The sequence below is a fragment of the Tursiops truncatus genome, chromosome 2 (genome assembly GCF_011762595.2).
Source record: "Tursiops truncatus isolate mTurTru1 chromosome 2, mTurTru1.mat.Y, whole genome shotgun sequence".
In the NCBI taxonomy this organism is placed as follows: Eukaryota; Metazoa; Chordata; class Mammalia; order Artiodactyla; family Delphinidae; genus Tursiops; species Tursiops truncatus.
The window spans coordinates 9,696,633-9,709,757 of NC_047035.1; positions in this window are offsets into that span (position 1 = coordinate 9,696,633).

Here is a 13,125-nt window from a genome sequence, read left to right on the forward strand (position 1 = left end):
CGCGGCCCCCAGTATTCTAGCTGCATCCTCCCTAGACCACCATCTTTGTCCTCGTGGTCCAAGATGGCGTCTGTCCATCCAGACCACACATCCGTGTCCTGTGCTATGGAATGGAAGGAGAGGCAGAAGTGGGCCACCCCGCCTGTAAGACTGCCCAGAAGAACCACACATCGGCTTTCATCCCATTGCCTGAGCTGAGTTCCCGGTCACAGCTGCCAGAGAGGCAGGAAGTGGCTCCTTTGACCAAACACTCTGCTCAGTGAATTGCTAACAGGAAGAGGGCTGTAGGACAGCTAGCAGCTTTCGTGACACTGGGCTCAGTCCTGCCTGTCAGGTTGGGCCAGATGTGGGCAGTTTCTTCCTTACACAGTCTTGTATGGAAGCCCTTCTGGGTCCACGGGGCTAGGTGTCAGTGGTAAAGACAGGAATGAGGGCTTCCCTGGTGGCGCAGTGGTTGAGAGTCCGCCTGCCGATGCAGGGGACACGGGTTCGTGCCCCGGTCCGGGAGGATCCCATGTACCGCGGAGCGGCTGGGCCCGTGAGCCATGGCCGCTGAGCCTGCATGTCCAGAGCCTGTGCTCCGCAACGGGAGAAGCCACAACAGTGAGAGGCCCGCGTACCGCAAAAAAAAAAAAAAAAAAAAAAAAAAGAGAGGAATGAGATCAAGTCCATTCTTGGAAGGAGCTCTCTGTGGAGCCAGAGAGGAAAGTGGTGCCTATGGAGGGCAGCTACCGTTTCTTCTTTTCTTTCTTTTTTTTTAAATAATAAGCATGAACATTTAATTGCATTGGAAAACATGGAGAAAAATTACACAACTGGATAGATGGTATCACTAAAAAATCATGATTAGCATTGCCAAGTGGGCACTGCTACCATTTCTGGAGCGCTCTCCCAGATGCTGGACTAGAAACTCATTGCACGATCATAAATCTTTCAGAACATCCCGTGGGGTGGTGGCCACATCCTGCCCACGAGAAGGGGCAGGAAAAAAATGAAGGTGGGGGAAACGGGGGGCAGGACAAATGAGGGCGGGAAAAATGATTTCATTCACATGCTGCCCGGCTGAGTGAGAATAAGAACATGGGGCCACCAGACTTTCCCATCACGTCAGCCTGCCTTCTGTGCCTCCCAAGAAATGGCCCCCGAGAGAACGTGAACTGAGGCACGGGGTCCACGGCTGCTCCGCGACGGGGCTCACAGAGGCCCCGAGGGACAGAGCAGCTGCCAGTTCCGGTCTGAGGCCCACATCCTGCCATGGGAGGAGGAGCTTCCCTGGCCACCCTGTATCAGGGTCAGCTCTCCTGGGGACCCCAGGTAAGTCTCAGCGTTCCCAGGCCTCAGTTCCTTCAAATGTGAAATAGCAATAACAGCCCCAAGGCAAGGCCCGAAATGAGATACTGTCTGTGAAAGTACCCAAGACATAACCCAAAGGCAAATGTCCATGATATCAGAAGAGCATCCTTCTTTCTTTCTCCCTTAAGCAACAGAGCCCTAAAGTTCCAATTGCTTTTGTCTTATAACTCAGCCCCCTCCTACCCAGTATTCATCATTGGCAGACTCTTTCGTGCCACTGCCGTAACCCTCGAAATGTCCTGACAGCTTCAGTGTTCTCGCTAGACAGCAGCATCTCTACCCTACAGTTCTCTCTGGGCCTGGGCAGCGATGTCCCAGCTACTGAGATTGGCGTGAAGGGGCAGAATGAATTCACGTAGAGAGCTCCACCACTGCCGACAGTTTGAGAGTCCTTGTGTTAAGTCAGCCCTGCTGGGTTGTATTGGCCGGTCTGCAGTGACCACAAAAAGAAACTAAAGGCTGAGTGTAGTCTTTCATCTTGTAAGTTGATGGTCTGTTTGGGGACGGGGGTGGGTACAGTTAGCTTTCAAATCACATAGGTGCCGTTTTATGTGAAATTACTCGCTAAGAAATACCAACATTAGCTCAGTCCCTCCAGACGACACCCCTTGCAGGAATGTGCACCCAAAGATGGAGCCTGGTGAGCACCGTGGACTGGAGCCCTGCCCATCTGAGCACAGAGTTCCCTAAAATCAAAATCTAGGCCTTCCCAAGCTATCTGGTAAAGGACATTTTAAAAATGTATTTATTTCCAGTCTATCATAGACCAACTTTTGTAAAATACAATACAAATTAAATACCCCAAAAATGATGTTAAAAAATGACGTAAAGAATACAAGGCCTAATTTTTTATTATTAGATTCAATAGACAAAAAATTATCCTGTTGCATCCCTGGAAGATGAATTTACCTCGTAGAGGCCCAGGTACCTGCAGGAAGCCAGAGGCAACGCCCATGAGTACCACTGCCTGAAACCACCTGTACCTCCTGTCTTCTAAAGGGAAATTATCATCTTTGTTTTTGTCTCAATGCAAGCACGTAGTTTTTCATGAACAGTCACTACTTATCTAAGCTTCTAGGTCACAGCTGACTGGTTGATTTTCTAATAATTTTCAGTTTGCTTGCAAAGAGTACAAGGCACTTGAAGACATGGGGTCTAATTTTGTTTTGATGGTATCCCCCTAAGTTTCATAAAGGCCTGTGGTATTTCTTATTTGACTGATGGTATAGCTGGACTGAGAAAGGTCATTTGATTTGATGAAGAAGAGGGACGAGGGGCAGCCCCACCGCAGCACCCACTTGAGGTAGCCGACACCACACAAGCCCATCCCCACCAGGGCTGCCCAAGTGCCCCGGGAAGTGGCTGATGAAGGAGTCATAGGAGTTTTGTCCCAACCAGCCTGGACCGGTCCAGCCATGAGCCTCCCTCGCCGAACACAGCTCTGGCAAGCAGGCCGGCCCGCCACTAGGAGAATTACATCCTGCCAGGGCGAGGCGCTGTCTAGGGCCCGTGGCTACCAGAGATGTAGGAGGTTTTGTCCAACTGTCACCCTGCAGACACAGGTGAATGCCTGGCTTCAGTAAGCCTGCATCCTCCAGGATCATCAAGGCACCAGACAGGACTGAACCAAACCAGACTTCTCCCCACCTTTTAAACACTCAGGGAGGCCTGGACACAAACTGGGGAGGGGGTCAAATCCCGAAATGTCCTCCTATGTACGTCGTGTGAAACAGTAGCTGGTGTTGTGCTCCAGGGACCAATGAGACCTGTAACCAGGGATGGACACCCCATTACATAGATGCTTTGGGAAAATGTTTAGTTTTTCTAAATCTATCAAAAAGTAGTCAGCTTTCACTTTTACCAACTGTGTGGTAAGTGGGATAAAAGTCTAGGCTGCCCTCCCCTTCTCTAGCACATTCTATAACTCATGTTTCAAAGTCATTATTAAGAACTAATTCATGAACTTCCCTGGTGGCGCAGTGGTTGAGAATCCACCTGCCAATGCAGGGAACATGGGTTCCAGCCCTGGTCCGGGAAGATCCCACATGCCGCAGAGGAACTAAGCCCGTGCGCCTCAACTACTGCGTCTGTGCTCTAGGACCCGTGAGCCACAACTACTGAGCCCACGTGCCACAACTACTGAAGCCCGCGCGCCTAGAGCCCCTCCTCTGCAACAAGAGAAGCCACCGCAATGAGAAGCCCGCGCACCGCAACAAGGAGTAGCCCCCCCCCCCCCCGCTCGCTGCAACTAGAGAAAGCTGGCACGCAGCAACGAAAACCCAATGCAGCCAAAAATAAATAAAGTAATTAATTAAAAGAAAAAAACCTAATTCATCCCTGGGTCTATGGTAGATGTGGTCTCCACATCATTTAGGGAGTAAATTCAGCTGCGTGTTAATGGAAATCTGGCTATGATGCTTTCACCACACAGGGTTAATTTCTCACACAGGACGTTGAAGCAGTTGGTCCTGAGGTGCAGTGGCTCCATGATGTCATCAAGGGCTCAGGTTTCTTCCGTCTTCTATTCTGCCATCATAACATGTGGCTTCCCCGTCATGGTCTCTTCTGGTCACAAGATGGCCTCTGCAGCCCCAGCCTCACATCTCTGTGCCAAGAAAGTAAAAGGAAACTACAAGCAGAAAATAAAACAACAGACCCCACAGACTCTCATGTAAAACCCATTAGCCGACACTGTGAAATATGGCCAGCCCTGGGCTGCAAGGGAGGTTGGGAAATGTAGTTCTGTAGCTAGGACTTTTGCTGCCCCGTGAGAAAGAAAAATCTGTTAATAAAGAAAGGAAGAACAAATCCTGGGGAGGCAGCTGATCCTGTCTGCTCCAGCCTCCTCTTGTCCATCTTGGGAAATGGATTTAGCTCATTATTTTCCCAATGGAACAACTGATGATAATGACCACTAATTAAGTATCTATTATAAACCAGAAAGGTTGTCAGACACTTCATGTTCATGTTCTCCTTCAACCTTCACAATAATAACCCCGAAGGTAGATTATTATCCTCCCCTTTTTATAGATGAAGAAATAAATGGAGACTGAGAAGTATCAAGTGCCTCGTCCAAGGTGGCACACAGGCAATTGACAACATCTAAATGTTAACCCTGATGTCTCTGTCGCTAAAATCTAACTTTCCACTGTAGCTGAACATACATCTTGATGATTGCCTCAGAGGAAGGGCTGGGGCTGAGAGATTTTCATGCTGAAGATTATTCTTCGAAATTCAGCATCTTTTGTATCCTGGCTATGTTCCTTTGCTGCCTGTCTCATGGGTTAACTCACTGATATAAACATTCTGGTACGCAGTCTCAGATGGCCATCTGCTTTATTTTGGTTTCCACAGATATTTTTGTAGCAAAACTCCTGTAAACACAAGTGCTTGAAAGTTCACTTGTCTCTTGGAGTCCAGTGGAACCTGAGTCTTAAGGAAATTGATCAGTGAGAAGTCTTAGTTCCAAGCAAAAGAAATTTATTCTGGATGATTAAGGAGAAAGAAGTAAATTAAGATGATAGGGATGAAAAAAAAAAAAAAAAGATGATAGGGATGGAGTAGGAATAATGCTGGGGAGGTGCTGGGAAGGGTGTTGTTTGTTTATTCCATTTGTATAATTAGCCATAAATTCCTCCAAAATAAACTAAATAAGTAAATAAAAGGATATGGGCTTGTTCATAGAATTGTTGGGAGGGGTAGAGAACCAGGTTTGAGCCTAAAGCTTGGAGAACAATACCCAATTTGTTGAGTAAATCTCTGCAGGGGTCCTGCCCCACTGAGCCCTCAGGAAAGGCACCAGCCCCTACCCCCGCTGCCCATTCAACATGAGGAGCTCAACCTTGCAGGCCCCCACCATGGTTGCCTCCCCCAAAGCCAGATGCCCCCATCACCACCACACCAGCAGCAATACAAGAGCCTGTTTTCTCACTTTGCCCACTTCCAAATCAGTTTTACGTGGGTGTGTCCATGCCATACGCTAGCTTCAATTCTCACAAGAGTTCTTGTTCTTATATTGGGAGCAGGACTCCATAGGCAGGAATTTCTCTAGGTGTAGAAAGACCATTCAAAAGATGGGGGACTTGGGCTTCCCTGGTGGTGCAGTGGTTGAGAGTCCGCCCGCCGATGCAGGGGACACGGGTTCGTGCCCCGGTCTGGGAAGATCCCACATGCCGCGGAGCGGCTAGGCCTGTGAGCCATGCCCGCTGAGCCTGCGCGTGCGGAGCTTGTGCTCCGCAACGGGAGAGGCCACAACAGTGAGAGGCCCACGTACCGCAAAAAAAAAAAAAAAAAAAAAAAAGATGGGGGACGGGTAACACGAGGGATCCTTGCAGTGATGGAAATGTTCTGTATCTTGACTGTATCAATGTTAGTATCCTGGTTGTGATATTGTGCCCTAGTTGTGCAAGATGTTACCATGGGGAAAACTGAACTGAGGGTACAGAGGAGCTCTCTGTATTACATCTTACGACTCTGTGTGAACCTACAATTGTCTGAAAATAAAAGTTTAACTGTAAATGGCATTAAGAGAATGAAAAGGCAGGCCACAGACTGGAAGAAAATATTTGAAAAACATATCTGTTAAAGGACTTGTATTCAAAATATACAAAGAACTCTTAAAACTCAATAAGAAAACAAACAACTCAATTGAAACTGAGAAAAAGATCTGAATAGACACCCACCAGTGAAGATATACAGGTAGTAAATAAGCAGATGAAAAGATGCTCAACATCATATGTCATTAGGGAACTGCAAATTAAAACAACATGAGATACCACTGCATACCTATTAGAATGGCTGAGATCCAGAACACTGACATCATCAAATGCTGGCAAGGCTATGGAGCAACAGGAACTCTCATTTGTTGCTGGTGGGAATGCAAAATGGTACAGCCACTTTGGAAGACACAGTGGCAGTTTCTTACAAAATTAAACATAGTCTTACCATAAGATCCAAAAATCATGCTCCTTGGTACTTACCCAAGTGAGTTGAAAACTTATGTCCACAAAAAAAAACCTGTACATGAATGTTTATAGCAGCTTTATTCATAATTGCCAAAACTTGGAAGCAACCAAGATATCCTTCAAGAGGTGAATGGATGAAGACACTGTGGTACATCCAGACACTGAAATATTATTCAGCAATATAAAGAAATGAGCAGGAATTCCCTGGTGGTCCAGTGGTTAGAACTTCATGATTTCACTGCTGAGGGCCCGGGTTCAATCCCTGGTCGAGGAACTAAGATCCCACAAGCCATGGGGCAAAACCAAAAAAAAAAAAAGAGCTATGAAGAAATGAGCTACAAAGTCATGAAAATATAGGGAGGATTCTTAAATGCATATTGCAAAGTGAAAGAGGACAGAATGAAAAGACTACATACTGTATGATTCCAACTACATGACATTCTGAAAAAGGCAAAACTATGGAGACAGTAAAAAGAACAATAGTTGGCAAGGTTCATAGGGAAGGGGAGGAGGGGTGAATAGGGGAAACACAGGGGATTTTCAGGGCAGTGAAACCATTCTGTACAATACTCTAATGGTGAATATCTGACATTATACATTTGTCAAGACCCATTGAACTATACAACACAAAGAGTGAACCTAGTGTAAACTATGGTTCATCAATTGTAACAAATGGCTGCAAGATGTCAATACTAGGGGAAACTGGAAGGGGGAGTAGAGTATATGGGAACCTCTGTACTTTCTCCTCAGTTTTTCCCTAACCCAAGAACTGCTCTACAAAATAAAGTTTACTAACTTTTTAAAAAATTTAATTAAAAAAAAAAAGATGAGGAACAGCCATGATGATAACAGGGAGTTACTACAGAATTACCTAGAGGGGTTAGAGGGGTGCAGCATTTAGAGGATTAGAGGATCCGAACAATCAAGTCACATAAGAGAGAGCATGAATTGTAAATAAATGCGCCAGTGGAAAGGGCAACCGAAGAAACGTAACAAGTGCTACTTTAAGCATGTTACATTTATAAAATGTAAAGAAAGCTATTATTTTACACTTGCTAAATTAGCATACAATTTCAAATGCGCCCTGGTGTTCACCAAGCTGTGAGGAATGTGACAGGTTGATAATACCTAACTAGTGGCAGTTAGGTAGGTACTGAAGAAACACTTCTGCTTGTAAGTATCGTGAGCAACAGCCCCAAAGATGTTCACGCCCTTGGACCAGAAAATTCTAGAGGTTTATTCTAAAGAAGGTTTCCTGAGGACCTAATTCCACCGAAGTTATCAGCTTATTGTGGGATATTATACTCAGGAAAAATGGCCTTGTCTCTCTAATAAATTGATGACATTTTAAAAAGCAGGTGTTGGGGAGATGTTACAGCATAAAGGAGACTTATAACAACAAAATGCAGTGTATGGACTTTGTCTGGACTGATTTGAATGAACAACTATAAAAAGCCTGGTGGGGTTTTTCTTGTTTGTTCGTTTTGGGTATCTGGGGTAACTTTAATATGGACTGGAAATTAGATGATATTAACAAATTATTAACATTGTAAGGTATAAAAATGGCAGACGATTATGTTTTTAAAAATCATTACCAGAGAGGCGTTGTGAAGTATTTATGGGTAAGATGGCCTGCTAAAGATAATCCAGCTTTCATGTACACACACAGTTGGCTTTCTGTATCTGCAGATTCAACCAGCTGCAGACTGAATTCCATCTGCGGTTGGTTGTACCCACAGATGCAGAATCCACGGATACAAAGGACCAGTGAACTATGCTATGTTATACAAGGGACTTGAGCACCTGTGACGTTTTGTATCCATGGGGATCCTGGAACCAATCCCCAGTAGATACCACGGGACTGTATTTTACCACAATTGTTTTTTAAATCCAGAAAAAAACCTGTAGGGGGTGGGGAAGTGAGCAGGATGAAGCAAGGTTGGCTAACAGTTGAAGATTTATGATGGGTACCTTGAAATTCATTATACATCTTTTTTTTTTTTTTTTTTTTTTTTTGTGGTATGCGGGCCTCTCACTGTTGTGGCCCCTCCCGTTGCGGAGCACAGGCTCCGGACGCGCAGGCTCAGCAGCCATGGCTCACGGGCCCAGCCGCTCCGCGGCATGCGGGATCCTCCCGGACCGGGACACGAAGCCACGTCCCCTGCATCGGCAGGCGGACTCTCAACCACTGCGCCACCAGGGAAGCCCCCTTATACATCTTTTATATGCTTGAAATTTTCCATAATAAAAAGTTTTAAAACATCCTATCGTGGCATACTACTAGCAGTACCTTACTGTCTGTTGTAGGTATTTAGCTCAGCACGTCGCCTCTTAGTAAAGACAACTTCCCAGCCTTCCTTGCAGCTACGTTCAGCCTTTCCTGTTATCAACATCCTACACCAGAGAGGTACATTTGTTACAACTGATGACACATCATGATCACCCAAAGTCCATAGTTTACATTAGGGTTTATCTCTGGCTTTTAATAATGTCTATTACTTGTTCCAAATGCTTTTAATCAGAGTACAGTTTTTAGGGAACCTCTTCAATAACACTTTCTAACAATTTATAGCTAACAAGGATAAACAGGGCAAGTGAGTCCCATGGCTTTTAATTTATTTAAGCAAAAAGAACTGATTAGTAACTGCCGACAGGTTAATAATTTCACATGATATATGAAGTACAGAGTAGATCGCAGTGGAAATATATAGCTCCATCTACTGTAAATACTTTGAATTGGATAGCTCTGGGTTTTGTACTTTATGGATCTTAGTTTGCTTTCATGATGAATTTAATTTAGGAGTTTTGTAAGTGATGTCATGCTCTGAGCATTTTGCAAGACTCTGAGAGATATACACGTAATTAACACGAGGATGCTGCCGTCAGGAGCTCTGAACGGTTGAACAGTTTTAAGGCAGCCTCTAGCCCAGGCTGACATTTGGTGATCTGCCGATCCTGTGTTGCCCGAGAAGGGCTGAGGTTTCAAGATATAAAATGAATTACTCTGCTTTCCCTAAAGCCACAGTCATTGGGATGGGATGAAATTAAATGACCCTCAAGAGGGGAAAGGACTTTTGGAAAGCGTTGGAGAGGTGAGAGGGAAATGGAAATCTAGGGGTGAGGGTAAGGCGAGGCCATGGTGCTCTTAGTTACCCTCAGCTGACCAGCATTTCAGGGTAACAAAAAGACATGGTCAGAGGTGATGTTTCCACGCAGGGCCAGGTCACCATACCCTGTAATAAGTGCTGGAATAAAAGTATATGCGATGTGCCTTGAAAGGAGAGAGAAGGAAGACTTTGTTCTGCCGCAGGGAGTAGGGGCTGGAGCAGAGAGGCATCAGGTCTCAGAACGGGGTGACCTCAGGAGGCTTTGTAAGGGCACAGGAAGAGGAGAAGGGCATTTCAGGCAAGAGGAACAGCATGAAGGACTGCACAGAGGTGTGAAATTTCATCATGCGTTCAGGAAACGGTAGGCTGCTTGGCCGAAGCTTAGTAAGACGGTGGGGCAGGAAGATACATAAGCAGGGACCAGCTTCTGCAGGACCTTGAACTCCAGGGTGATAAGTTTGCAAACACTGGGGAGCACTGAGAACTTCGCAGCAGGGCAGAGACGAGAACAGTCATCTGGAAGCAAAGCGGAGATAGATTGTAGCGGGTTAAGACTAGAGATCAGAGAGACTGGTTGGGAAACTATTATAACGAGTTCAGAAGAGAAATAGAAGATCAGAACCAGGGCAGTGACAGTATAAAAAGGACAAAACGGAATCTCAGAAGGAGTTCAAATTCGCCTCTGCAATGGATGGCACTAGGCCACTAACTGGACTTGGGTGACATCTTAAACAGGACAGGATGTTCAGAGAAGGAGTGATCAGGCATCTGATTATGATCCACCTGTTGGCACAGTAAATGGCACATAAAAAGTGTTCTATCCATGTAATCTACTATTATTACCGCTATTATTATTATTCTTACTTATCTCAAAAACTACGTCATCTTTTGTTGATTTTTTCAGATACTCATTTTCATAGATACTTTGTAGGAAAGTTATATAATTGGCTTTCTTTATATGAAGCAAAATACAATCACTAGAATCACAGAGGTCTCTAGAAAACCTGTTTTATTGCATTCAAGATCATTAAACCTTAAATCAGAGCCTTGGTAACTTAGTCTATGCAATGTTGCCCCATAAAGCAACTGCAAAGGATTAGGGTAATACTACACCTAGTTTACCTTCATCTCCTGCCCTCACACTGGACCGAGAGCTTCCCAAAGTCAGACACTAGGACTTATTTGCCATTGTGTCCCCAGTGTTTAGGGGAATATTAGAATATGGCCAGCGTTCCAAAGACTTCTGTTGAAGAATGAATGAATAAATAAATGGATGGATGGATGGATGGATGGATGGATGGGTGGTTGGATGGATGGATGGACCAGTAAAAAAATTAAATCCTTAGAAAAAACCCCTTCTTTTGGATTAAATATAATGTGTGTCATACTTGAAATTGGCCAGATGATTCAGCCAAGGGATGAGTGGAATGAATCCTTGCCAGACACACTGGATCCCACAGTGAACAAGGGCCAGTCAGCTGCCCACCCAGGAGCAGCTGAAGTAAAGCCACCTACATCCCCCATCTCCAGAGCAGTTTTCTCAGCTAGCAAGATTCATCAAAGAGGGCAGGTTTTTGCCCAAATAATTTAGATTCAGTTTCTAATATTGTTCAGATTTTTCTGCAGACGTCACAGACTTTTGTATTGGGATATTGATACCTCTACCGGAATAAAACCCCAAATGCCAGTGATCTAAACAAGGTACAAGGTTATGTTTATCACCGAAGTTTAGACTCAACGGTGGCTCCAAGATACTGGGATTCCAAGTTCTTTCCATCTTGAAGCTCTGTCATCTTCAACATGCAGCTTCTATCATCTTGTCTAAAACAACAGATCTGGTTCCCTACCACTGTATGCCCCACCCCATTCTAGTCCCCAAAAAGGGAGAAAAAAGGAGGTCATACCTAAAGGTTTGACCCAGAAGTTGCACACATTATTTGTGTTCACATCTCGTTAACTAAAACTTGGTCACATGGCCACAACTAGTTACCACGGATGCTGGGAAATGAAGCATTTAGTTGGCTATCCATATGCCTCCCTAAAACTTCTATCATTCTAGAGCAGTGGTTGTTAGCCTTTCTTATGCCATGGACCCCTTGTCAGTCTGATGAAACCGCTTCACAGAATTCTCAAACAAAATTTTTAATTAAAAAACGTTTAAAATGGTTGCATTAAAAATAATGTGAAAATAGTTGCAACCGTGCTTCTTATTATTGCATTGATAACAAATATGGCAGCAGGTTTTTTTTTTTTTTTTCTTTTTGCGGTACACGGGCCTCTCACTGCCGTGGCCTCTCCCGTTGTGGAGCACAGGCTCCGGACGCGCAGGCTCAGCGGCCATGGCTCACGGGCCCAGCCGCTCCGCGGCATGTGGGATCTTCCCGGACCGGGGCACGAACCCGTGTCCCCTGCATTGGCAGGCGGACTCTCAACCACTGCGCCACCAGGGAAGCCCTAGCAGCAGGTTTAATCACTACTATAACTTCAAAGTCATGATGAGCATAAACAAAGCTTCAAGGTATCTGCAATCATAATGTGATGTAAAAATATCTGTGATTCCTTCTGGTGACAAAGTCACAGGCGGTATTAATCCTACTGTGACCATCACCTACATTCATAACTGAAGGAAATGCTAAATTTCAGTTAGAGGGTAGTCAAAACAAAGATGTGATTTTCTCAGCCTGGTGCACAGACACCCTGAATTCTACTCAAAGTCTTTTGGGGTCTGTGAACCTAGTTTAAGGACCCTCACTGATAGTATAAGAGAATAGAGACTGGGTGGCATTAACAGAGTGTGCCACAAGCCCCATTTCAGTACATGCCCGGGCTCTGTGATCAAACTCTCTGTATTAATGAGGGTTCAGTGAGGAGACAGAAACCACAGAGGAATTTGAAAGAGAAATTAAAAAACAAATTTTTTTTTTAGTTTTGTAAATTTATTTATCTGTTTATTTATTTTGGGCTGCGTTGGGTTTTCATTGCTGAGCACGGGCTTTCTCTAGCTGTGGCGAATGGGGGCTACTCTTCATTGTGGTGCGCTGCCTTCTCATTGCGGTGACTTCTCTTGTTGCAGAGCATGGACTCTAGGCGTGCAGACTTTCGTACTTGTGGCACGCGGGCTCTAGAGCACGGGCTCAGTAGTTGTGGCTCGCGGGCTCTAGAGCACGGGCTCAGTAGTCGTGGCACACAGGTTCAGTTGCTCTGCAACACGTGGGATCTTCCTGGACCAGGGATCGAACCTGTGTCCCCTGCATTGGCAGGTGGACCAGGGAAGTCCCTGAAAGGGAAATTTTAATATAAAGAATTATTAACTATAACAGGGATTGGTGTCACGAGGGATTGACTATTAAGAAGAGAACGCTAAAAGATTGAGGAATTGCAGGTATAAAAAGGGGTGAGAGCTGATATCTGGAAATTGTCAGAGGGCAGGCAGGCTTACTGGATGTCAGAGTAGCTGCTGTGGTGTCACACTGGCAGAACTTGCTGGAAATCCATCTTTTACGTGCTTGGGAAAGCTGTTCTTGGAGAGGTACCTCATGGAGGCACTATGAAACCACCAGTGGAAGGTGCTGGGTGCTAGGTGCTAGGTGCTGCTGACCACTGTGTCCTGCAGAAGCCACGCTCTGGGGAAGCTACTTACACTGTGAAGGAAACCAGAACGTGTCTCCCCAAAATATGCCACTTTGGCATATGGATTATTT